The following is a 25,301-nucleotide window of genomic DNA, read 5'->3' as shown; positions in this document are numbered from 1 at the left end:
CTCAGTACAGAGGGCTGGGTTCAAACAGGGTGTGTGTATGAGTGACCAGCTAGTGCAGGGATGAGGTACATACAATACACCAGGACACCACGTTGGCAGGGATGAGCTCCATACAGTACACCAGGACACCATGTTGGCAGGGATGAGCTCCATACAGTACACCAGGACACCATGTTGGCAGGGATGAGCTCCATACAGTACACCAGGACACCATGTTGGCAGGGATGAGCTCCATACAGTACACCAGGACACCATGTTGGCAGGGATGAGCTCCATACAGTACACCAGGACCCTGGCACACAGGCGCCTGGGCGGCATGGTGGCCAGCGTTGGTACGTTAAAACCCAGTATTAACACATTAACACGTTAGTTGGTTAGCCACATAGAGCCATTCTTTGTCATAGAAGAGGGATTCAATCAAATTCAATGTCCATAAAGGTCCCACTTCATTTATCGACCAGAGATACTCAAATCAATCATATTTGGGTTAACAAGATGGAGGAAAGTCTAGAGAGAGGGGTGTCCAACACATTTTGCCCTAGGCAGCGAATTTGGTCTTCATTGAAGTCCGGAGGGCCGCACTGAAAGTGTGTTATATTTCGTCGGCGTCACAATTTGCAGACAATTGTCCTCGATCCATAGTTTTTGCTTGTTAGCGAGCTGGACAGTCAAGAACAGTCCCTTTCCAATTGGTTTTAGTCATTTTAAAGTATATTGAGTTAGTTTCCCCCCCCCCAAAAAAAATTAAGCCCCCCAAAATATATAAATATTGTTATTGTTATGACTCAAATCACTGTATGTTTGACACCCCGGGTCTACTCTATTCCGTGAAGAGCAATATCTTTCTATCAGGATATGGAATGAATCCATCACTCTTAGAAAAAAAGCTACTATCTAGAACCTAAAAGGGCTCTTTGGCTGTCCCCATAGGAGAACCCTTTGACAAACCGTTTTTGGTTCCAGGTAGAACCCTTTTGGGTTTCATGTCTAACCCTTTCCACATAGGACTGACTCTACATGGAACCCAAAGGGGTTCTACCTGGAACCAAATAGGGTTCTCCTATGGGGACAGCCGAAGAACCTTTTTGGAACCCTTTTTTCTAAGAGTGTAAATCAAATTCTTATAAACGTTACCAGGCATGATTCACTGGGGCTTTAACCTAATATTCCCAGAGAAGCTGAACTCAAATGGCTAATATTTATCTAGATAAGAACAGAGCAAACTGCAGAACATTTTATACAAATGCATTAACTGTAGGGAGACAGAATTGATCCTGCAGAACTGGTTTCATTTACTTGACTGGCAGGTCGGACGATTCAAACACGGTCTAAAAATAAATCATGTCCTATTTAATGATGGGCTAAACCCTGGTATACTTTCCAAGGTAGGACATTTAGGACAACAGTACATTTGCTGCTTCCCAATGGAATTTATCATGAACTAGAAAGAATAAATGAATATCCTCTTTACAATAGCAATATGGACAAGAGGCAGAGCAAAGATCCTGGATGGCTGAGGATGTATGCTCACCATTCATTTCACGTTCACATGCTAAAGTATTTTATGAGCTCAATAATACTTTATTTCCACTGCACAGATGAGTCACTGTCTGTTTGGCTTGTTTGAGGCTCCGATGCATATTACCATTGGTCCATGTGATTCAGCAGCACACAAGTCAGCCAGCATGGAGCCCAGGCCCCAGGTATTCAATTAGAACTCATTACACCAGGAAGAGCAGAGCTGGGCCAGTGAGAGGCCCTGCTGCTCCCCCTTTAGATCAACCAGTCCCATGTCTCAACCAGCTGCACTGTCACTCACACCGCAGATGTGTACACAAACACATATACGTGCACAGACACACACACACTACACACCACTGTCTCTGAGAGGCATTAACCAGAGGACCGATACCACGGACTCTCATTCAGTTCAGGTCAACGGTTATTCACTGGGTGCACTAAACAAAAGATCCTCTAAAAGTGAGACAGACCTCAACAACGGGCAGTGTGAACATCAAACTGTCTGTCCTGCAGACATCCTACACAGACACATCTGGCTCCGTCTGATGTGTTACTCCGTTCCCCCAGTAGGACTTTGACCAACTATCAGACCAGAGTTAGGCAACCCACCGACCCACCACCATCACCCCGCTGGGACTGCACACTGCACACTGCTCCAGCTGATTCAACACATGAGCTCATCTTCACTGTCCTGATTTCAAAATGTTGGAGGGAGGAAATGAATTATGTTCTGACTGAAAATTCTGAATCAACAGCCTGGCTGGCTGGAGTGAGTGAATGTGGACTCAATGGCAGCCCTCTCGGACTCACTTAAGTACTGTAACATCAATCTAGTGAGAAGCAACAACAACAAAAAATCAATGTGCTCACTTCCATTCTTCGTCTTATCTGATGTACAGTAGATCCAAAGCCAGTATCTTGTTAAGTTGTATTGCACTTTTTACAAATGCACAAAGTCCTCAACATACTCCCCCCCACTAAACCCTCAAAATACCTAACCAGGGTGAGGGTGGAGAGGAAACCTCCTTGGTCCACAGAAACATTGAGAGGAACCAGACTACGGGATCATCCCATTCTCGGCTGCATGCCTGCCGCCCTATCTGCTTGCATTCTTATCTTCCTTCCTGTCTGTCTTCCTTCCTGTCTGTCTTCCTTCCTGCCTGTCTTCCTTCCTGCCTGTCTTCCTTCCTGCCTGTCTTCCTTCCTGTCTGTCTGCCTGTCTGGGTACACTAATTATATGACGGATCAAACACTGAGGGGTAAATGGATCCGGAACACAAACACCTAAATCTGGTCATTTATCCCTGTATTCAGCTCTCCCTGTGATATACTCTGACCACAGGCAGAGCTGCTGGACACCACTAAAAGGCCAGAGCCTCAAACACACAAAGATGTCCATTAGTGGTATCACTCATACTCTGTGTGGTTGTTGAAGGAGGGGGAGGGAAGGAGGGAAAGAGAGAGAACGAGAGAGACGTGGCAGTTAGATGGCAAGGAGTGCACATGGCCTCTAGTACGTGCACGCACACACACACACACACGTTGCTCCACCTCCCTGTTGGGACTTGTACAATGCCCAGATCCATCTCTGTGAACTCATACATACAGACACATAAGATTTGTCAGGTGTGCTTCATTCTGTTTTACAGAAAGCACATCATACCAATGCAGTTATGAACCCAGAAACACACAGTGACAGACACAATGAGTAGAGAGGGGAGAGAGAAAACATGAAGAGTGGAGAGAAGAGAGGGGAGAGGTGAGAGGGGAGAGGGGAGAAAGAGGAGAAAGAGATGAAGTATAGAAAGAGAAGAAGTAGAGAAAGAGAAGAAGTAGAAAAAGAGAAGAGGGAGAGAAGAGAGATAGAAAGAGAAGGGAGAGAGAAGAGAGGGAGAGAAAGAGAAGAGAGAGAGGGAGAAGAGAGATATAAAGAGAAGACAGAAGAAATGGGGAGAAAGAGAAGAAGCAGAGAAAGAAGAGAGGGAGGAGAAAGAGGAGAAGCAGAGGAGAAAGGGGGAGAGAAAGAGCAGAGGAACAGAAGAGAGGGAGAGAAAGAGAAGAGGGAGAGAGGAAAGAGAGTCAAATTAAAATAGGAATCTTAAGTCAGCTCATGTAACGATGTCAGGGTAGTGGCAGCTGCACTAGTCCTTGTATCCATGGCGACCCCAAAGTGCCGTCAGAGTGGTGACGCTACTGGGATCGCTGTGCTGAACTGAGCTGCATTGAGGCACGTGCCTAAACCTGGCTCCACTCAGCGTGACTATTCATAGCACTCAGTGTCGAGGCAGGACTATGGCAGAGGTGTGGCTATGGGCAGGTGTACGGAGGGACAAGGCATGGAGCTGCTGTTTTTCTCGCTCTGATCCTGCTCCAGACTCTGGAGGGTGACACCTGGTCTCCCTACTGCCTTACAGAGATGGACCGTATGTCTAGTCAATCACAACACAGAGCTTATGAGCTTTCCTCTGGGCTGCATTCAGGATCACACTGATCATGTAGATTGGAGAAGTAACAACAACCTCCATTAGTAATAGGACTGTTAGTCTTAAAGGAGTCGTGGATTCAGTCCTGATTCTTCCTGTCCTGTTGAGCTGAGATTTCAACACGTCATTAGTATTGTCAAAACCATAGCAACTTTACCTAAACCCGTGTCATAGGGTGTTAGTGGAATGCAAGATGGCAGGAGCATTAGGGAACTGTCATCCCCCCACCGTATCCATGTAATCTCCTAAGGCCTAGCTGTGAGTCAGTTTCACTGTAGTGACTCAAGGCCTGGCTCTCTCTCACACACTGGCCTACTAATTTATCCATATCCAATCAATAGCTGACATGCAGAATGATCTAATTCAGCTGAACAGTGAATAACGGCACCCAGTCTCCATAGCACACAGTGCTAGCTGGATGGCTGGCTGGCTGGCTACTGCCCAATGTTCTAGGGTACGTACGGCCAGGGGGGTGGACCGAGTGAGCACCTCCCATTGTGAGCGATTGTTCAAGCTCAATTGGCACTTCTGTAACATTGCTTTGTCGGAAGGATCAGCGGGGAGAATGAGCCAGGCTCTGAGGTGCAGAGAGAGCCCTATTGTGGCCGGGGCCGGGACAGTGTGAGGGACACAGAGTTGCTGAGTGAAATCGATCTGGGTGGGATTAGGACCACTCTTTCATGAGTGTGTGGCACGGGCCGGGCCAGCTTTGTTGAATTCAGCCGACGCAGGCCTTTCCCACCCCTCGGATCAGCAGTCCCCCCCCCCCCCTCCACAGGACAGGGAGACAGTGGGGTGGGCTTTTTGGAGACCCCCTTTGTGCTCCTATTGTGCCCAGGCACATCAATGGTGCTGGGCATAACCCTGGGCAATGGGAAAGTGCTGGAGAGGACACTTTAGGATAAAGCTTCCATGCACCTGGTGTGGCATGAAGGAGAGAGGTAACAAAGAAGATGATTAGCTTTGATGAGCATAGAGTTGGCCCAAAAAGACAAACGTTCACATGACCCACGTTGCACCATCACGCCAATGTTCATCGCTGCAATAAAGATTGTCTCCGCCCAATACATTTGGAAGGAATAGGCGCGACTCTCGTTCACAATAAAAACGTGATACTTGATTGATCTGATTAGAGCTGAAATCGGCTGTCAATGTCCTTCATCAGAAACATGTTTCCAGTACATTCACTTTTTCCAGATACAGGACAATGATTTATCCCAATGATACCATTGCCATGGCCACAGCTACATGTCACACCCGCCAGTGTGTAAAAATAACCGTAGTACCAAGGGCCTATGGCTTGTAGTGTGTTGTTTAGGGCCCTCATTGCATAACAGCTGAGATGTGAGCAAGCCTGGACATGTTTCTCGTCCTCACATCGAGAATGCCTCAGCAAATGGTTGAGTGAACTGGAGAGGCAGAGACCAAAATGTTCAAAACATGGTCCTGTGTGTTCCTCCCAGTAAATCATTGTCCCATCCTGGCAAAGGTCTTGGTAACACTTTAGTAATCCTACTTAAATAATCCTACTTTAGTAATCTTACTTTAGTAATCTTACTAATCTTACTTTAGTAATCTTACTTTAGTAATCCTACTTTAGTAATCCATGTCAGCAGGTAGCCTGGCGAGTATGAGCATTAGGCCAGTAAACGAAAGGTTGCTGGATCGAATCCCCAAGCGGACAAGGTAGAAATCTGTAGTTCTGCCCCTGAGCAAAGCAGTTAACCCACTGTTCCCCTGGCGCTGAAGACATGGATGTCGATTATGGAAGCCCCCCACACTTCTGTTTCAGAGGGGTTGGGTTAAATGCAGAATACCCATTTCAGTTGAATGCAATCAACTGACTAGGTATCTCCCATTCCTTAACATAGGGTGTCATAGCAGAAATCGAAAGTGGTTCAAATTATTTGTTGTCATTCAAGTCAAGTGTCACTAAAACCTAAGAGAGAGCGCATTTACCTCTGATGGCACTCCTACGTAGCTTCTAGATACAGGATGTGTCTGGGAATGTCTGGGAGTGTGTGCATCCAAGCTGTCCAACACTGAATAGAGGTACAGGTCCTCCTAGGGTGGAATCACTAGGAACCAAAACAGAGAGGGACCTACCTCAATTTATCCAATAAGAAACTCCTGTTCTTGTTTTTCCGTTGAAAAACGTTTTGCTATGGTGTGCTCTAATGAATACATTCCTAAACTGTCTAGTAGACACACCTGATGCACAACAGACCATGTGCAACAAAGTGACTACACAGACCTATATCAACTCCTCTGCACAGCACCTGTAGACAGGTCCCTGTGGCTGTGTGCCACCATTCTATTCAAAACCTGATGGTATTTTTACCTTGACATTTCCAACCAATTAATGTCATATCTAAGTGTAACCATAACAACAGGGGGCTTTGCGTTGGTTTGAAATAAACACGCACACACAAATACTACACAGAGATACACACACACACACCAATGCGCACGCACACACACACACACACACACACACACACACCAGAGGTGTTGTTCATTATCACTATAAGTGTGATTAGCAAGAGTAACATGTGTCCTGAGCATGCATTGAGCAAGACCAGAAATTAATAATACTCAGTATTCACGAGAAATTATGACAGATTTGGTGAATTTGATTGATAGGCTATTTGTCACGATAAAACATATGTCAAGTCCTGCAGTAGGTTATATTGATTAAGCATTTATTTCAGATTTAATTATTCTCTCTCTCTTAAAAACACAACAGGATTTGACCGTATTACTACCATCCTCTCCCTATCCTCGGCGCCATGTGCCAGTGAGGGCATCCATTCAGTTTATGAATGGATGGGTGTGGCGGAGGCGGTGGATGAGTGACTGGCGCTAGGTTGTCGTCACTGCTCTCGTTGATAGGCACTGGCGTTTTGTCGCTGGCTGGACTGGATTAGAGCGCAATTTGGCTCCTCCACCGTATGTGACAATTGAGAGCGAGAGACAGACAGCGACACCACAGCGACTCAAGCCGAGGGGTGAACTTCGGGCGGATTTGGTGAGGCTATGGGGCAGTCTCGCACCGCATGCACTACACGCGTTGAAGGGGTGGAATTGGAGCAGGGTTACAGAGAAACAAACGATTTGAGATTCATTTTTTTTGTCTCAAAATGTCCTTACTGACAAAAAAACAGAGTCTATAGCCTATATAAAAGCATTGCACGTAGTGAATTCCACGTTTCCTTTTGTCTTATGCTTGCGCTCACATTTGTGTAGACCAGGTTTCGGCTATAGTTAGATTTGGATGAACGTATAGGCAACCAGTCACTGGTTAGATAATAGTCTAATAAGAAAGATCAAGAAATGTACAAAAATATATATTGTTTTGGTAAAGGCGATAGAAGGAAACAGACAAAGAAAGTCGGGCACATGCCTTTCCTCCAATGGCCCCTTTTAGGTGTGACAGAAACAAAGGACGTGGACAAACTCGCATCAGCACCAGTGAACACCCAGTCCCCTAAACAAGATTGTCTCCAGCTTTTGCAATATGCAATATGCTGCATATTTACATTCCTTCTGGCGTCAGTACATGGGAGTGTTTTAGAGCTGACTGGTCACAACAAAACCGGTCCAAAAGGCATCGGAAGACAGGCGTCAAGTCTCACCAAGAAAAAAACTTGCCAGTAAATATTAAGTGCACACTGTTCACAAATCTTTTTATCAGTAGCATGCAGGAATGTACTGAAAATGGTTATTGTGTGTTGTGCCTTGCAGCTAAGAGGGAAGAGAAATATACGAGCGCTGTGAAAATAACTGTAAGAAAGCTAAAAGTGGAGAGTGTGAAGTGGACTACGCAGAACACCGAAAAGATTCCAGAGGCGAATGACCATTGAAGGTAAATTCCTAATTGATTGCAATAATCGGGCGAAATAATGTATGCTAATGTGTTATTATCATAAGAAATTACAAGCAACTGACCACACATGCACAGTGGTATACAAAAGTTTCGCGGGCCAGCAATGTCTGAGCCCACCGTATGAGCCATGGAAAGTCTTTAGCGCACACCATAAACTAAACGTTTTGCAAAAGAAGAACAGGCGTTTCTTATTGGACAAATTCAGGTAGGTCCCTCTGTTTCGGGGTGTTTGCTTCCTTTTGGCAACCTCATAAACAATTCATGGTAATTCATGGTAACTTCATAAACAATTCATTTAGACCTGCCGTTTATTTGAGAGGCGTTTATTTATGGTGTGTACTTGCTGATATGTGTGCTGAGGGAGCATGTTGCTGTTTTAAAGCTAATTTCATGCAATTCAACACATTTTGACATGGGTCAGAGAAAACAATTTGCAGTTGTATAGCTAATCTCATGCTATTCTACACATTTTGCAATGACACTGAGAGAATTTAGAATTTTTAAAGCTAATTTCCTGCAATCGTAGCTTGGTTAAACCCGTATATTAGGCCAAACGTTTCAACAACCAATAGGTAACAGAAATCTTATTAAAAATAGAGTATTTAACATGGGTTTGTATAGCCTATCTCAATAAGATAGGTTACTTTCTTTCGTAGCACCTGCTGTCAGTGGACCATGACAAAGAGAAAGCCACCACAACAATGTGTCTCCTGAGAAGTTACGTTATTAGAATGACAGCAGGAACAGTTCATACCTACCCCTCTCTATAGACACCCACTGTAGCCTATAAACGTTCAAGCGTTTTGCCTCTGAAAATGACACCACCCTTCATATCTTTATCAACTTGACCAACAATCTACATAATTCCCCCATCTCTCTCTATCTCTCTCTCTCTCTCATTCAATTCAATTCAAAGAGCTTTATTGGAATGGGAAACATATGTATATATTGCTCCATCTCTCTCTCTCTCTCTCAGAATTTCCCACTTTATGAGATGTGGATTGTCAGATACAGTGTTGACAACGGTTCCTCTGCTCTGTTTTTGTACCAGCTGTAGAATTTGAGCCATTCTTCCTTGGGTGAGGCCTGTACGGCTCTGTGGAATATGTTAGTCTCCTGAGGGGGCTGGGAGTGTGTATTGGCAACTGGGGCTTTCCACTGGGGTTGATCACCAAACATTCCAGGCTGCTGGATGGAGGGTTAGCGGGCCAGCTCTGCACAGCTGGGAGCCATACACACACACACACACACACACCCTCCGACCCCCACCACTGTTCAACTCTGCATACCCCGATGAACGCATGGGGTGGGAGGCCGTGAGGGCAATGTATGTGTGTGTGTGTGTGCATTCCACTCTCTACCAAGGGACAGAGAGCTGCTGAAACCATGTGACGCTTCATAACAGTTAGACGTAGTCTCCGTAAGATACATTGCAAGACAAAGGAACACACACAGACTGCACAGTGCGCACGTGTGCAAACTCTCTCACACACACAGCCATTGTCACCTTGGCAGTCATAAAACATTCACTGATATACCCACAGAGATACACAGAGATACAAAAGTTAGTTATCCTCTCTAAACCACATGATGTTTGTCTCTCTGCTGAAGTAATGCTGTTTCAGGGAGAGGGAGAGAGTGAATAAAGGAGAGAAGGAGAAAAGGAGAGAGGGAGAGAAGGAGATAGGGAGAGGGGAATGTAGCAGGCGATTGAGAGAGGGATGGCAGTCATACAGTTCTTTCTTTCTTTTCTGGCTGCCACTGTGGTTGTTTTTTAAGCAGGGTGTCAGTGTGCAAAGAATGTGTGTCCGTGTGCGCATGCATGTGTTTGTATGCTAGTGGAGAGCAGAGAGCAGAGCTGGGGATGAGACAGTGGGCCTCCCCAGAGAGGAAAGGAGGAGCACAGACCCCGAGGAAGAGGGAAGCAGCCAGGAGAACAGCAGAGAGGAACACAGACAAGAGGGCTAGATATCACAAAGCCTTTGTTTTGCCAATACAGAGTTGGGAGTCAGGTACTAAGTCCGTTACAACACCTTGTGAAAAACATAAACAATCCAACATGGGCATAACAGAGGCAGACAGACAGGCAGGCAGACAGACAGAGACAGGCAGGTAGGCAGGTAGGCAAGCAGACAGACAGGCAGGTAGGCAAGCAGACAGACAGGCAGACAGACAGACAGGCAGACAGACAGGCAGACAAGCAGGCAGACAGGTAGGCAAGCAGACAAGCAGACAGACAGGCAGGCAGGCAGACAGACAGACAGGCAGACAGACAGACAGACAAGCAGACAGACAGGCTACTAGAGTCATCTACTTGCCATATATTTTACAGTAGTGCTCCCTCACTTCCTCTGCTCCTCAGGTGAATCCTAACTTCCACTTGAAGTAAAATGTTAATTTAGTCTCCCATTGATATCAATGAATAAAAAGACATCAGTTAAAGTTAAGATTCGCCCCTTTCCAAAGTAATTCCGCTTAGTTGAGTAATGTCATTAGTCAGTGCACTCAGTTACTCTGTGTTACATAGGTCTGAGGCTCTGCAGCTGCTGCTACACATAACCGTGTGCATATTTATGTAATAACAGATCTAACAAACACTGCCTTTCAAAGACATTTATCTTTTTTTCATATTCATATTTTATTCTAGAAAAACCAAAAAATACAGTTTGTAATATTCTACATTTCTATACCTACATGTACACTCACTGTCACGATCGTTGGACGCATACTCGGACCAACGTGCAGTGTGATCTGGGATCCACATCTTTTATTAGAAATAAGTGAACAACAAACCAAAGCCTAAACAAACCGTGACGACACTAGCGGGAATCATACAAATCACCAACAAAGAAAATAAACTAGAACACCACATAGAAATAAATAAACTAGATCACCCCCAGTCACGCCCTGACCTACAACACCATAGAGAAACAATGGCTCTCTATGGTCAGGGCGTGACACTAACACTCCTATCACATTCACATACAGTACATATATACATGGAAGTTTACGTTTAAGGTGATCACATATACACAAGCACACAGAAACATTTTCAAGCCCTCTGTCCTCTCCCTCTGTCCTCTCCCTCGGCCCACTCCCCCACTCTGAGAGCCCTAGGCTGGGGACAGGGCCTGAGTGGGTGTCCTGTTTGTGTCCCTGGTCCAGGGTGACGGGACAGATAAGCGTGTCTGTTGCACAACCCCCCATACTGGCACACTTTGGGGTAAGAGCTCCGAGCTTCCAAGTCAAATGTTCAGCACAGCAAAGTGTGCCTTTCTTCTATGGGGATTTTGGCTTCCCACACTGGATTGTAGCATTATTGCATTGTCATTTCTGGCAACTCAAAGGCCCTCTTTATAAACTTTTCCAGTTGCTAATGACATTATTTGAAGCTCTCCCTCTGCATTATGTAATGATCTCACAGCGTAAACACAGATCCTAAGAAGTGGTGGAAAAAACAGCATTAGCACATTCTCGGAAGGACAGGGCTTCAAATGACAGCACCAGACCTGAGGTAGGACAAGGTCTGGGTCAAATGACAGCACCAGACCTGAGGTAGGACAGGATCAGGGTCTGGGTCAAATGACAGCACCAGACCTGAGGTAGGACAGGGTCAGGGTCTGGGTCAAATGACAGCACCAGACCTGAGGTAGGACAGGATCAGGGTCTGGGTCAAATGACAGCACCAGACCTGAGGTAGGACAGGGTCTGGGTCAAATGACAGCACCAGACCTGAGGTGGGTCAGGGTCTGGGTCAAATGACAGCACCAGACCTGAGGTGGGTAAGGGTCTGGGTCAAATGACAGCACCAGACCTGAGGTAGGACAGGGTCAGGGTCTGGGTCAAATGACAGCACCAGACCTGAGGTAGGACAGGGTCAGGGTCTGGGTCAAATGACAGCACCAGACCTGAGGTAGGACAGGGTCAGGGTCTGGGTCAAATGACAGCACCAGACCTGAGGTAGGACAGGGTCAGGGTCTGGGTCAAGTGACAGCACCAGACCTGAGGTAGGACAGGGTCAGGGTCTGGGACAAATGACAGCACCAGACCTGAGATAGGACAGGGTCTGGGTCAAATGACAGCACCAGACCTGAGGTAGGACTGGGTCAGGGTCTGGGTCAAATGACAGCACCAGACCTGAGGTAGGACAGGGTCAGGGTCTGGACAGGGTCAGGGTCTGGGTCAAATGACAGCACCAGACCTGAGGTAGGACAGGGTCAGGGTCTGGGTCAAATGACAGCACCAGACCTGAGGTAGGACAGGGTCAGGGTCTGGGTCAAATGACAGCACCAGACCTGAGGTAGGACAGGATCAGGGTCTGGGTCAAATGACAGCACCAGACCTGAGGTAGGACAGGGTCTGGGTCAAATGACAGCACCAGACCTGAGGTGGGTCAGGGTCTGGGTCAAATGACAGCACCAGACCTGAGGTGGGTAAGGGTCTGGGTCAAATGACAGCACCAGACCTGAGGTAGGACAGGGTCAGGGTCTGGGTCAAATGACAGCACCAGACCTGAGGTAGGACAGGGTCAGGGTCTGGGTCAAATGACAGCACCAGACCTGAGGTAGGACAGGGTCAGGGTCTGGGTCAAATGACAGCACCAGACCTGAGGTAGGACAGGGTCAGGGTCTGGGTCAAGTGACAGCACCAGACCTGAGGTAGGACAGGGTCAGGGTCTGGGACAAATGACAGCACCAGACCTGAGATAGGACAGGGTCTGGGTCAAATGACAGCACCAGACCTGAGGTAGGACTGGGTCAGGGTCTGGGTCAAATGACAGCACCAGACCTGAGGTAGGACAGGGTCAGGGTCTGGGTCAAATGACAGCACCAGACCTGAGGTAGGACAGGGTCAGGGTCTGGGTCAAATGACAGCACCAGACCTGAGGTAGGACAGGGTCAGGTTCTGGGTCAAATGACAGCACCAGACCTGAGGTAGGACAGGGTCCAGGTCAAATGACAGCACCAGACCTGAGGTAGGACAGGGTCTGGGACAAATGACAGCACTAGGCCTGAGTTAGGACAGGGTCAGGCTCTAGGTCAGCACACATTCCATCTCAAATCAAATCAAAGTTTATTTGTCACGTGCGCCGAATACAACAGGTGTAGTAGACCTTACAGTGAAATGCTTACTTACAGGCTCTAACCAATAGTGCAAAAAAGGCATTATGTGAACAATAGGTAAGTAAAGAAATAAAACAACAGTAAAAAGACAGGCTATATACAGTAGCGAGGCTATAAATGTAGCAAGGCTACATACAGACACCGGTTAGTCAGGCTGATTGAGGTAGTATGTACATGTAGATATATTTAAAGTGACTATGCATATATAATGAACAGAGAGTAGCAGTAGTGTAAAAAATGAGGGGTTGGCGGGTGGTGGGTGGGACACAATGCAGTTAGCCAATGTGCGGGAGCACTGGTTGGTCGGCCCAATTAAGGTAGTATGTACATCAATGTATAGTTAAAGGGACTATGCATATATGATAAACAGAGAGTAGCAGCAGCGTAAAAAGAGGGGTTTGGGTGGGGCACACAATGCAAATAGTCCGGGTAGCCATTTGATTACCTGTTCAGGAGTCTTATGGCTTGAGGGTAAAAACTGTTCAGAAGCCTTTTTGTCCTAGACTTGGCACTCCGGTACCGCTTGCCATGCGGTAGAAAAGAGAACAGTCTATGACTGGGGTGGCTGGGGTCTTTGACAATTTTTAGGGCCTTCCTCAACCCCGCCTGGTGTAGAGGTCCTGGATGGCAGGTAGCTTAGCCCCACTGGGCCGTACTGGGCCGTACGCACTACCCTCTGTAGTGCCTTGCTGTCAGAGGCCGAGCAATTGTTGTAACAGGCAGTGATGCTCCCGATGTTGCAGCTGGGATTTCTGGGATAATAATGTTGATGTGAGCCATTACCAACCTTTCAAAGCACTTCATGGGTATGGACGTGAGTGCTACGGGTCTGTAGTCGTTTAGGCAGGTTGCCTTTGTGTTCTTCGGCACAGGGACTATGGTGGTCTGCTTGAAACATGTTGGTATTACAGACTCAATCAGGGACATGTTGAAAATGTCAGTGAAAACACCTGCCAGTTGGTCAGCACATGCCCGGAGCACACGTCCTGGTAATCTGTCTTGGCCTGCAGCCTTGTGTATGTTGACCTGTTTAAAGGTCTTACTCACGTCGGCTACGGAGAGCGTGATCACACAGACGTCCGGAACAGCTGATGCTCTCATGCATGCCTCAGTGTTGCTTGCCTCGAAGCGAGCATAGAAGTAATTTAGCTTGTCTGGTAGGCTCGTGTCACTGGGCAGCACGTGGCTCTGCTTCCCTTTGTAATCTGTAATAGTTGGAATGCCCTGCCACATAAGACGAGCATCGGAGCCGGTGTAGTATGATTCAGTCTTAGCCCTATATGGACGCTTTGCCTCTGATGGTTCGCTTTGCCTCTTTGATGGGCATAGTAGTATTTCTTGTAAGCTTCCGGGTTAGAGTCCCGCACCTTGAAATCGGCAGCTCTACCCTTTAGCTCAGTGTGAATTTTGCCTGTAATCCATGGCTTCTGGTTGGGGTATGTACGTACAGTCACTGTGGGGACGACGTCCTCAATGCACTTATTGATAGACAGTGACTGATCCCGGAACATATTCCAGTCTGTGCTAGCAAAACAGTCCTGTAGTTTAGCATCTGCTTCATCTGACCACTTTTTTATAGCCCGAGTCACTGATGCTTCCTGCTTTAATTTTTGCTTGTAAGCAGGAATCAGGAGGATAGAGTTGTGGTCGGGTTTACCAATTGGAGGTAATAAAACACATCTTCAAATGTATGGGAAACAACCAGCAGCATACCACCCTGCATACAACTGCTGGCTTCCTTCTGAAGCTAAGCAGGGTTGGTCCTGGTCAGTTCCTGGATGGGACACCAGATTCTGCTGGAAGTGGTTTTTGGAGGGCCAGTAGGAGGCACTCTTTCTTCTGTTCTATAAAAAAAGATATATCCCAATGCCCCAGGGCAGTGATTGGGGACACTGCCCTGTATAGGGTGCTGTCTTTCAGATTGGACGTTAAACTGATGTCCTGACTCTCTGGGGTCATTAAAGATCCCATGGCACTTATCGTAGGGGTGTTAACCCTGGTGTCCTGGCTAAATTCCCAATCTGGCCCTCAAACCATCACGCTCACCTAATAATCCCCAGTTTACAATTGGCTCATTCATCCCCCTCCTCTCCCCTGTAACTATTCCCCAGGTTGTTGCTGCAAATGAGAATGTCTTCTCAGTCAACTTACCTGGTAAAATAATAGATTAAATGTAAATAAAATAAAACCCCACCTAAAACACAACAGCAGATTTGGACTGTTTTCTCATACCCATGGTACATGCAACATTTTCTCACAGCCTTAATGACAGAATATGTAGAATAGCATTATGAGACTGCAAATTGAGATGTAGGATCTTAATTTGATCACCCTGTCACAGGATGCAGGAAATTCAAAATTTGCAGTTTATTTGAGGTTTTATAAAAAGGCTTCTGAAGTTAGTAAATTCCATAATTAGTATTTTCTCTTCCTACAGGATATTTTTTTTTGCTGTAGCAAGCTGGCTCAAGTTAAGATCTTATATCTACACAGTACGTCACTGTGACTATGTTTGTATTTTGGAGTGTGTGTCAGGGATTTGATCTGGAGGTGCCATTCTGTAGCGTCTGCTGCTGTTCTCATGTTTGTGTTGGAAAGCTGATCCCCCTGGGAGACATAGCACTTCAGTCATATGACTGTGTGTGTGTATGTGTGTGTGTGTGTGTGTGTTGGGGGGGGGGGGGGGGGGGGGGTTGTGCGTGTGCATGAGAGAGAGTGTGTGTTGTCACAATATATCACTACTGTGTGGGATGTGTCAATGTTCATGTGTGCATGTTGCATAAGTGTGTGTTTGAGCGTGTGTACATGATTGTGTGTCTGTGTTTGCATTATTTATTTTATTTTACCTTTATTTTACCAGGTTAGTCTCATTGATGTTAAATATATATTTTTCAAGAGAGACCTGGCCAAAAAAGCAGCACACAAAGTTTCTAAGATTTACAACATAAAGCACTTCCTACTAAGTATGTACCGATGACGATGTATTTTTTTGGTCCTGTCCGGACCAGCCTTCTTGTTTTGGTCCTGTCCGGACCAGCCATCTTGTTTTGGTCCTGTCCGGACCAGCCATCTTGTTTTGGTCCTGTCCGGACTAGCCATCTTGTTTTGGTCCTATCCGGATCTTTTTTTGGTGCAGTCCAGCCTTGATTTCAATGCCCACAGACGTCCGGTCCGGACTAGATTTAGCCCAAACATAGACGTCTATATTTGGTTTAGATTTGGTCTGAATTTTGGTAGATTTGGTCTGAATGAATCATAGATGTCTATGGTTCACAAATTTGGACAGCACGGTATAGTGCAGTAGAGCAGGGGTTCCTAAATTTTAGAAAAATACCCAGCATGCTTTGCAAGTATTTGTTTTTACATTTCCATTTTGGTCATTCAGCAGATGCTCTTATCCAGAGCGACTTACAGTCAGTGCATTCAACTAAGGTAGATAAAGAACAACATATCAGTCATAGCCAGAATTGTTTTTTATGGAACCATTACTGAGAATGTTATTGTAGTTGAAGTGGTCTGTTAGTTTCTTCTATGATTTTGATTACTTTAAACATCATAATTGACAGTTTTGAAGTTTGAAAGAAGTCTAACATAAGTGCTTGTGGCTGAATGGAGCAATAAAAAATATTCTGCTGTGAACTCCTTTTTCCTACAATAAGAGGCTTGAAATATTATTAATGTGACTAAAGGACACCAATAAGCAGAAGAGACTTGCTTTGGCCAAGAAACATGAGAAATGGACATTCGACCAGTGGAAATCTGTCCTTTGGTCTGATGAGTCCAAATTTGAGATTTTTGTTTCCAACCACCGTGTCTTTGTGAGACGCAGAGTAGGTGAACGGATGATCTCCACACGTGTAGTTTCCACCATGAAGCATGGAGGAGGAGGTGTGATGGTGTGTGGCTGCTTTGCTGGTGACACTGTCAGTGATTTATTTAGAATTCAAGGCACACTTAACCAGCATGGCTACCACAGCATTCTGCAGCTATACGCCATCCCATCAGGTTTGCAGTGGGACTATCATTTGTTTTTCAATAGGACAATGACACCTCCAGGTTGTGTAAGGGCTATTTGACCAAGAAGGACTGTGATGGAGTGCTGCATCAGATGACCTGGCCTCCACAATCACCCGACGTCAACCCAATTGAGATGGTTTGGGATGAGTTGGACCGCAGAGTGAAGAAAAAGCAGCCAACAAGTGCTCAGCATATATGGGAACTCCTTCAAGACAGTTGGAAAAGCATTCCAGGTGAATCTGGTTTTAGAGAATGCCAAGAGTATGCAAAGCTGTCATCAAGGCAAAGTGGCTAATTTGAAGAATCTAAAATATAACATTTATTTAGATTTGTTTAACACTGTTTTGGTTACTACATGATTCCATATATGTTATTTCACAGTGTTGATATTGTCACTATTATTGTACAATGTAGAAAATAAAGAAAAACCCCTGTGTAATGTGTAAGGACAGACGCTTGGAGACGAGAAGCAAGTACAGGGAATGAACATTTAATGAATAGTGGACATGAAACAAAACAATAACAGCGTCTGGACAAGGGAAACATAACGGAGTGGTTCAACTTGGGTTCAAAATGGCAACATAGCCTAGCATAGCCTAGTGGTTAAAGCGTTGGACTAGTAACCAAAAGGTTACAAGTTCAAATCCCCGAGCTGACAAGGTACAAATCTGTTGTTCTTCCCACAAAGTGTGTACATTCTTATGTGTGTGTGTTTTTTATTTTTTGTTTAGATGATACTATGCCTTTTTGGTCAGACACACACACTAGCCATGCCTGTTATGTTCAGACTCTCCAGTATTCTCTGGTGTCTCCTTGCATCTCTCTGCTTCCTGCCTTCCTTTAATAACATCCCACATCACACTCTTCCAGTGGCTGTGGGTTTCATTAAATCTGAATTAAGAAACACCATTTGCACCTTCGTCGCCAGCGGTGTTTGTGCTTGTGTGTGTGTGTGTGTGTGTGTGTGAGAGAGAGAGAAAGAAACCGATTGAAAAGACAGTATTGAAAAGACAGTACCAGAAATTGAGGAGTGATTTGTTATGAATTCCTTCTACACTTTCTCTACAGATCTTATAGCTCTTATGTCTGTCATTTATATGTTAATGTTTTAAATATATGTCAATTATATGGTATTTTTGTTTGTAATATATTTTGTGTTACGTGTCGGACCCCAGGAAGACTATCTGTTGCCATTGGCGATCCTAATAAAATCATAAATAAAATCATAAAATTATAAGCTCTAATTTTCTATGTGTTTGACATTGATGCCTGTGCCAATAGGCTAGATAGTATTGTAGTTGCTAGTAGGCTCGATAGTACTGTACTGGGCAGTTTGTTAGATCGGGAGGTCCAAGGTACTGCAGGGGGCCATTAGTTAGCAACAACAGAATAAACAGCCTTTGAATTACATACCTACAGTAGAAAATAAGAGAACATCTCTTTCTAATGATTTCTCAACTCCTAATATTGAGCTAATTACACTATTCAGAGCCATGTAGTATCTGACATAGGCTTTCGAAAAGCATCCACCAATAGGCTAGCAGTGCAGAAAATGCCTCTGGCGGCTGGTATGTTAGAGTTTACACTTCATCTTCCAATTATAATGTGGGGAGGTCAAAATAATGAAAAACTATCTACCAAATCTATTCATTTAAAAATGTGGATTACTTCTCCTTGCCATTATCATTCACCTGATGATAAGACAAGAAACGTGAAAAATCTAAGTTTTGCTAATGCATGATAGGGGTACCTGAGTCTCCAGTTTGCCTTGGAGGGGTCCACGGGCAAGAAAATGTTGAAGACCCCTGTGCTAGATAATATTGTAGGTGCCAGTATGTTAAATTGTATGGTATTTGCCAGTAGGCTAGATAGTATTGTATTTGCCAGTAGACTAGATAGTATTGTATTTGCCAGTAGACTAGATAGTATTTTATTGGCCAGTAGGCTAGATAGTATTTTATTGGCCAGTAGGCTAGATAGTATTTTATTGGCCAGTAGGCTAGATAGTATTTTATTGGCCAGTAGGCTAGATAGTATTTTATTGGCCAGTAGGCTAGATAGTATTTTATTGGCCAGTAGGCTAGATAGTATTTTATTGGCCAGTAGGCTAGATAGTATTTTATTGGCCAGTAGGCTAGATAGTATTTTATTGGCCAGTAGGCTAGATAGTATTTTATTGGCCAGTAGACTAGATAGTATTTTATTGGCCAGTAGGCTAGATAGTATTGTATTTGCCAGTAGACTAGATAGTATTTTATTGGCCAGTAGGCTAGATAGTATTGTATTGGCCACCCTGTTCTTCACTAAGGAGGTTGGCAATTACGACCAAGCAGCATCGAAAAGACATTGGCCATATTCAGCTGCCATAGATAGAAACTAAACTGGATTTTAAATGGCACATGCATGCCCACACACACACACAGACACACAGACACACACACACAGCCTCACACCTAGATTGACCTGGATGTTTTACAGAGACTAGAGGTCTACTGATTATGATTTTTCAACACCGATACTGATACCGATTAATTGGAAGACCAAAAAAAGCAGATACCGATTAATCAGACAATTTTTATTTATTTATTTGTAATAATGACAATTGCAACAATACTGAATGAGCACTGATTATAACTTAATATAATACATCAATAAAATCAATTTAGCCTCAAATAAATATTGAAACATGTTCAATAGGGTTTAAATAATGCAAAAACAAAGTGTTGGAGAAGAAAGTAAAAGTGCCATATAAGAAAGATAACGTTTAAGTTCCTTGTTCAGAACATGAGAACATATGAAAGCAGGTGGTTCCTTTTAACATGAGTCTTCAATATTCCCAGGTAAGAAGTTTTAGGTTGTAGTTATTATAGGACTATTTCTCTCTCTACCATATGTATTTCATTAACCTTTGACTATTGGATGTTCTTATAGGCACTCTAGTATTGCCAGTGTAACAGTTTAGCTTCCGTCCCTCTCCTCGCTCCTACCTGGGCTCGAACCAGGAACACATCGACAACAGCCACCCTAGAAGCAGCGTTACCCATGCAGAGCAAGGGGAACAACTACTCCAAGTCTCAGAGCGAGTGACGTTTGAAACGCTATTAGCGCGCACCCTGCTAACTAGCTAGCCATTTCACATCGGTTACACCAGCCTAATCTCGGGAGTTGATAGGCTTGAAGTCATAAACAGCTGCTGGCAAATGCACGAAAGTGCTGTTTGAATGAATGCTTACGAGCCCGCTGGTGCCTACCATCGCTCAGTCAGACTGCTCTATCAAATCATAGACTTAGTTATAACATGATAACACAGAAATACGAGCCTTAGGTCATTAATATGGTCAAATCCGGAAATTATCATCTCGAAAACAAGACGTTTATTCTTTCAGTGAAATACGGAACCGTTCCGTATTTTATCTAACGGGTGGCATCCATAAGTCTAAATATTCCAGTTACATTGCACATCCTTCAATGTTATGTCATAATTACGTAAAATTCTGGCAAATTAGGCGGCCCAAACTGTTGCATATACCCTGACTCTGCGTGCAATGAACGCAAGAGAAGTGACACAATTTCACCTGGTTAATATTGCCGGCTAACCTGGATTTCTTTTAGCAAAATATGCAGGTTTAAAAATATATACTTCTGTGTATTGATTTTAAGAAAGGCATTGATGTTTATGGTTAGGTACACATTGGAGCAACGATACGCACCGCATCGATTATATGCAACGCAGGACACGCTAGATAAACTAGTAATATCATCAACCATGTGTAGTTAACTAGTGATTATGATTGATTGATTGTTTTTATAAGATAAGTTTAATGCTAGCTAGCAACTTACCTTGGCTTACTGCATTCGCGTAACAGGCAGGCTCCTCGTGAGGCAGGTGGTTAGACCGTTAGACTAGTTAACCGTAAGGTTGCAAGATTGAATCCCCCGAGCTGACAAGGTAAAAATATGTCGTTCTTCCCCTGAACGAGGCAGTTAAACCCACCGTTCCTAGGCCGTCATTGAAAATAAGAATGTGTTCTTAACTGACTTTCCTAGTTAAATAAAGATTAATTAAAGGTGTAAAATCGGCCAAATCGGTGTCCAAAAATACACATTTCCGATTGTTATGAAAACTTGAAATCGGCCCTAATTAATCGGCCATTCTGATGAATCGGTCGACCTCTAACAGAGACATCTACTGTCATGGCGCTGTAGTTGCTGTTCAGGGTCAAACCAGTTTGCATGTTTGCAAGCAATCCAGGAAGCCATTAGGATTGGCTGTCCTAATCAACCTTGTGAAAGAAGCCACTTGTTATAATGGGGAGAACTGATGTAACATCACTGCCATAGTGAATTAGTCAGCCACCCAAACCACAGGTTGGACGTGTTGCTGCGGGCGCTTTCATCCCACTGAGTGGGAGAGTCTCCCAGTCTCTGTCTGGCTTTGTGGTCGACTCCCAGCCCAGCCAATACTGGGAGGTCACTGTGGAACAACTATCATCTCTGCATTACAATAGATAAAAGCTAAGCGGGGCCCCTGGGTACAATAAAACACAATGTCATGTATCATGATGGGGAGGCCTTATTGTGCATATCATACCAGGAAGGGATCAGGGCATAGCACGGTGATAGTGACAAATGTCACACCGTACTGTCTATAGATAATTGCCTCTGTGTGAATTACAGTTATGACTGTGCTCATAAATCTTCAGAGCGCTGGAAATAGGCTCAGCCAGCTCTCTGGTCATTCAGGGTGACTCTTACTAGCTTGTCTTACTGTACATGAATAGCCAGCTCTCTGGTCATTCAGGGTGACTCTTACTAGCTTGTCTTACTGTACATGAATAGCCAGCTCTCTGGTCATTCAGGGTGACTCTTACTAGCTTGTCTTACTGTACATGAATAGCCAGCTCTCTGGTCATTCAGGGTGACTCTTACTAGCTTGTCTTACTGTACATGAATAGATGTGCATATAGTGTGCTCCTATTTCATCACACTCTGATGATTGTTTTGATTGGCACCTGTATGACTACATGTACTGTAGATGCACAGAGCACATCCAACAGTGGAGGCTGTTGAGGGGAGGACGGCTCATAATAATGTCTGGAATGGAGTCAATGGAATGGTATCAAACACATCAAAGACGTGGTTTCCATGTGGTTGATACCACTCCATTGACTCAATTACAGACATTATTATGAGCCTTCCTCCCTTCAGCAGCCTCCACTGGTATCCAACTAATCTCACCTAAATGTACTAATCATTTACCTAAGAGCATTTAGGCTATGGTTGCTCTATTGGGTATTGTTCAGCCTTATCTTAATTCCATAGGTTACAAACTGCAAACTATAAAGATACAAATGTGTATGAAATCATAGTCAAAAATAATTACTGCAACCATAGCCTAAATTATCTTTCTCTATCTAGGCCTTTTTTTCAGTCCCAGTCACTCACTGTCTGTCGCTGTCTATGTGTCTGCGACGCTGTCTTTGACATGTGGTCACAGTGTGTGGTGATGGTTGGTAACCCATGTAGAGTGGGAAATGTGGGGACAGTGTCCAAGTGGACAACACATAGCTAGCTATGTGTGTGGAAAACAGTTCACTTGTTTAGTACAGTTTGTTTGTAACTCCATTCGCTACTTGTAGCTGTATAGTCCGTTTGTTTGTGCTGTTGGTTTTGGCTAGCTTATTTTCCTAGTTTTGGCTAGCTTATTAGCTAACACTCACTCAAGTGGCTCCTAGCACCATCATGAAAAGGGGCATGAGGGAAGCCCTACATATTATGTTGTTCTAAGTAGTGAGATCGCTCGGGAGCAGGCAATGTTGAAAAAATAATCTTTAGACATCTTGTACTTTTCTTAAATGTAGTTTTGTAATTGATAAAACAACCAGAAAACAATAACATTTTGTTGGAAAAAGGTTAAGTTTTTGCTGTGAGCCAATGAGGTAACCTAGGTAACCACAGGTTATGTTCCCCTCAGACGGGCGGGGCCGCAATGTTATTTATTATATGGACTGGGACTGTGTGTTTCCCAGTCAAATTGCCAGGGTTAGAGGTACCGAGCCCATTCTATTCACTCTATTTCTATGTGTGCTGCTGCAGGGAAGGGGGCCTTGCGAGTCCATGTTACCGCATAAACGGGCTTAACCCTAAGAATGCCTGGCAGTCCCGTCTTCAGTCAGCTGTTTGTTTTTTAAAGGAAATTTAAAACGGCCAATGACGGTTATTTTATTTTTCAAGCCAGTCTTCATCCATAACTGTCGCTAACACGGTTATAGAGTAATTGTGCTAGCCCTACGTGTGTGTGTGTGTGTGTAGAAGAGTATGAAGAACACAGAGCAAAGCAGTTCAGACAAACAACATTCAAGCTATTTGTAGTAATCACAACAAAGGCCCTTCCTGTTTGCAGTGGGAAAAGCCCCTATGAATTCAATTGAGTGGGGTCTCTCTTACTGAGCTAGACTGTCTGGTGATACAATATGTTCTCCCTCTCTTCCTCTCTCTTTCTCTTGACCCCGTTCCCCTCTCTCTCTCTCTGTTGACTTTGTCTGAAACATTGTAGTGTGTTAGGACCTGTGTTTGTCAGTGTGGTTACAGTCTGATCAGTGGCCTCAGGCTGCAGGCAGCTCCATCAGGCTGAAGTCCAGAGGTGTTTGACTTGGCCTGCGACTGTGTTTGATCAGGCTGTTACTGGAAAACTGACCACTGGTTCTGCCAAAAGCCCCCCTCTCTTCCACCTCTCCAAGGTCTCTCTCTCTCTCTCTCTCTCTCTCTCTCTCTCTCTTTCTCTCTCTCTTTCTCTCTCTCTCTCTCTTTCTCTCTCTCTCTCTCTCTCTCTCTTTCTCTCTCTCTCTCTCTCTCTCTCTCTCTCTCATCCTGTCTCTTATCCTGTCTCTCTCACATCCTCTCTCGCTCTCATCCTGTCTCCCATCCTCTCTCTCATCCTCTTTCTCTCTCGCTCTGCAATATTTGTTGAGGTATTAGTCTTGCTCACTGAAATACAGATCTATCATAATTTAATTACTATGTATGACATTAGGGACAATTTCTCATCAACCATATCCCAGTCCAGCAGCATCGTACCATTCTCTTCCATATCCTGGTTGGTCAGGGTGAGGTCAAGCAACATCAGTGCGACATTACCTCTCTCTGGCTCTCTGTGTGTGTTGTCTCAACCCCAGTCCAAGCTTTACTAAGTGTGAAGAGTGGCTTGGACCTGTTCGAAGTTCACACAGGTTAAGAACATTCCAACAATCCCACAAGTAGCACAGGGCTGCAAATGCTTCGTAAGTGGATGGTGAAACAGGCCAGTGGAAAGATATAGGGCCTAGAAGCAGGGCTGCTTGAATCAGGAACCTCTCTGCATACAGTAGGATACAGATGCTACGGCTTCCCATGTCAAGTGGCTCTTTGATCCAGGGTGATGGATCGACTAAAGGACGTAATCTACAGTACTAAATGAGGTTGGGAACAATTCTAGCAGATGAACCTCATTTCAGACTGATCTCTGGACGTATGGGACAAGTAGTTAGTGTGTGAGTAGTATGCAGAGTGATCGAGGGAACATGTTCACTGGATTCTACTCTTTAAACACTAGACACTCTGGACCTAGATGTTTTGATCATTATACTGGCCTTAGAGTTTTCTCATGCCAATCCTAAATCTGGGAGCTGTGTGTGTGTCCCTGGCCTGTGTCATACAGAGGTGTGTGTGTGTGTGTGTGTGTGTGTGTGTGTGTGTGTGTGTGTGTGTGTGTGTGTGTGTGTGTGTCCAGTGCAGAGGCAGGTTGTGGGGCCGTGTGCTTGCATACTTGTGTGTGTTTGGCCTGGGTAATTAAGCCCTTGAACAGCGGCTGAGTGGAGCCTTAATGAGATTAGAACTGCCACTTGACAGAGCCACACTGTAAGGAGCACCTCTGCTGACCTGTGTGTCCCTTTCCCCACTGAGGGGATGTGTCCCTATAAGATACGCCTGAGCAACCTCGCTCCCCTTGTAGCAGTAAGTACAGGGTGGTGTGTGTAAGTGAGTTCGGGGTTGACACATGGCAGGCTATCCACAGACATCGTTCCATGCAGTTTGTCTCCATCAAAGCAGTCAAGAATTCAGAGCGTCCACTTCAAACCCCTCCGTCTCTACCTCCCCTCACCCCTCACTCACTCCTTACTAACTGTGTTGCACTCAGGGCTGTGGCATTTCAAACACTGAAGCAAAACAAAAACAGTTTAGCTAGAAAACAATGTCTGGAATTTCTTGTGTTTGACTTGAGCACTGTGAGGT

At 44.8% G+C, this 25,301-nt stretch overlaps 1 protein-coding gene across 1 annotated transcript in view; it reads left to right on the top strand.

Moving 5' to 3' along the window:
• The first annotated feature begins 6,822 nt into the window (after positions 1 to 6,822).
• The window catches only part of rhobtb4 (Rho related BTB domain containing 4), a 69,702-nt gene continuing 51,223 nt past the window's right edge, over positions 6,823 to 25,301 (top strand). The window contains exons 1-2 of the mRNA XM_036979425.2: positions 6,823 to 7,032; positions 7,749 to 7,869. The gene's annotated coding sequence lies outside the window, so the exon portion shown is untranslated. The remainder of the gene's footprint in view (positions 7,033 to 7,748; positions 7,870 to 25,301) is intronic.

The sequence above is a fragment of the Oncorhynchus mykiss genome, chromosome 6 (assembly GCF_057628025.1).
Source record: "Oncorhynchus mykiss isolate SJ-2025 chromosome 6, ASM5762802v1, whole genome shotgun sequence".
NCBI lineage: Eukaryota > Metazoa > Chordata > Actinopteri > Salmoniformes > Salmonidae > Oncorhynchus > Oncorhynchus mykiss.
Note: the sequence above shows the minus strand (reverse complement) of the source record. Positions and strands in the feature narration are given on the sequence as shown.